Source organism: Lolium rigidum, chromosome 5, assembly GCF_022539505.1.
Source record: "Lolium rigidum isolate FL_2022 chromosome 5, APGP_CSIRO_Lrig_0.1, whole genome shotgun sequence".
NCBI lineage: Eukaryota > Viridiplantae > Streptophyta > Magnoliopsida > Poales > Poaceae > Lolium > Lolium rigidum.
The window spans coordinates 228388502-228391344 of NC_061512.1; positions in this window are offsets into that span (position 1 = coordinate 228388502).

Here is a 2843-nt window from a genome sequence, read left to right on the forward strand (position 1 = left end):
GGCCCTGTGGTAGGATAGTGGCTTTTATCTTTGATGTGGTGTTGTAAAAATATAAAACCTCTAAGTTCTCTTGAACCCTAGCAGTAGGCGGCGCCCCTCCCCTGCTGTTTTTGTTTTTGTTTCTGGCTTTTGAGCTGCTGACGCTATATTTCGTTATCTGGTGATAATGAAATTCGATCCCGTGGGATCGCTTGGAAAAAAAATTCAATTGATGGGCTCGGGCCCCTCTGCTGCTGGATATGGTTCATGTGTTAGAGCAAGTACAATAGAGTCCAGTCAGCTGACTATAAGACATTAAATAATATATTTTAAATGAGTTGGAGGAGAGAGAAGAGGAGAGAGAAGGGAGGTGGGCTACTATGCGATAATAAATTTCTTGCACGTGCTTCCTAAGCACTTGTGAGAGTGAAAGGTGAGTCATATATTAAGTAAAGACTTACATTCTTATAGCCAACTATTGTACATGCTAGCTATATGATAACTACAAATGATATGACATCTTGTTATAGCCAACAGTTGGCTATACTATTGGAATTGCTCTTAGGAAAGCAAACGGTGTTACTCTACAGTAATCAATCACGGTCAACTTTTGTCGAGAGCTTTTGAATCTTTAGTTCTCCACCTAGCTCGTACTTTGGTCCAGCTAGCGTCCAAGACTGTAACAAGGTGTAATTGGCACCTTAACTTTGGCTCGCTCGTACCGCGCTCGACTAGTCAAAAGAGAAGAACTTTAGAAGGCCTACAGTGCCGCTGACCTGCCCCACATATGTACATAACCGAGAGCACAATGGCTAGTTGGTATGAGGAATTTTGGATGGATCTCGTCACCGACCTCCTCTCCTTATGTAACCGTGTGGAGTGGAGGCCATGCCATTTGTGCTCACGATCCACCGGAGATGGGATAATTCCCGATGTTCGCTCTGGTCAGTGGCGGATCTATCCCAATTTGTTAGGGTGAGACACATGTCTAAATTGGAATGGGCTTTTTCTTTTTCTTTTTCTAATTTTTACAAATGATATATGGGTTGGGCTAAATCTTACGGTGATGCCCCACCCTTCCACACACCTGGCTCCGCCACTGGCTCTGGTCCCTGCGTGGAGGACGACAGCCGGGGAGGACCATGGCGGTGCGCGCATGGATGGGTTCTGCGTCCATCCGCGCGGGCAGTACAGGGAGAGGCGATCGGCTAGCATCACTGCAATGCGCGCGCCATTGATGATGACGATACCATATTGGCATATTGGACATTTGGACGTGCGCTCTGATGCTAGAGGCTACGTGCGTACTGCAGGGGCTACGGAATCCGTTGGTGTCAGTATGAGCTGCACCACCCGACTAATCCGTAATTTTATCTGAAACCAGAACAAAAATAAGGGAATGGGGCATGTACATATATTGAATATATAACGTTGAAATTCTGAATACAATTATGGCTATCACAAGCAACCAAGTTAAATCAACCATTTTACTGCTACGAGCAAAATAAAAATGATAAATAATGAGGAAAATACAACTTAGTATTCTGCACCAGTGGTCTCAGATTTACCGGTGTTGTGGGGCCTGAACTTGTAAATTCTATCAACTTTCGACAAACTCATCACCTCTAATACGGTGTGCCTTTTGCTATTTAGAAAAATATTTTGTTTCAGAGTCCAACTTTTTCATCTCTTTTTTTTAGCAAGAAATTTTTATTTTCAACTTTTTCATCTTTGGTACTATCAATAGAATCCTAACTGATTTAGAGTCATGGCATTTTGATTATTACACATTAGAAAATCAAACTCATGCATGAGTTAATTAAAATTGCTTCATGATGATAGGATCTAAACTACAAGCCGAATTGGGTTGAAGAGAGAACTCCGATGAGAAGCTAGAGTGAAATAAGAGCAAGTACATAGGAAAACCCTGTCTCTATGCGAGGATGACATCCTCGCCGCTCGTGGCTTGTAGATTCGTAATTTATGCCACATCCTTCGAGTTTGTTCAACTTTTCCAAACTTTATATTCAACGACAAGAATATTAATGAACAAGATAAAGGATGAGACTGGACAAGTTCCATGAATTCCTACCGGCCACCTGCACCTCGTCCTCCTAGGCGAGTCTCCATGTACATGCATCAGCCAGTTAGGTATCCTGCCGACGGCCGCGGTGCTCCTCCTCTGCCCAAGATCCAAGCCCGCCGTCCTCCAAAACCTGAGTTCCAAGGCAGCGAGTTGCTTCGATCGTATTACTCCCCTACGCAAGCTTCTCCGGCCGATCTCCAAGACAACAAGCTTCTCCACCTCCGTGTCCCTTCGCGAGATCTTCTCTGTTCGCCGTGTCCCTTAGCGATATCTTTCCCGGATGCCCTGCACCTCCGACCTAGCACCAAGGCCGCAAACTCCTCTACCACCATACGTGCTCCTCTGCGCGAGCTTTTTCCGATGTTTCTCGAATCAAGTGGGAGGTCTATTTGACTCATTTTTTACGTTGGATGTTGTGTGAAGAAGTAGGGCTTGTTCTTGATTTCTTGGTGGATTCTAGGACAATTATTTTTAGTTTATTTTCTGATAGACTAGAAATGGGTTTAGAGCCAATTATTTTATGATTGCTAGTTTGTCACAAGGCATATCTTGTGCTCGTATTCTTTCTTTCTTTTCTTTATTTCTTTCTGATTTCAAATTCTCTTCATTTCTCTTTGATTTTGGTTGTAATATAAATGAAGATTAATCTGGAAAGAACAAATGTATTTTTCGATCGTGAAAATCCATGAATCTGTTTCTGAATGCACATACAAGACATTTTGATTATTAATTTTATGTGCAACATTTTGTATGTGCACCATTCATAACATATATGGAT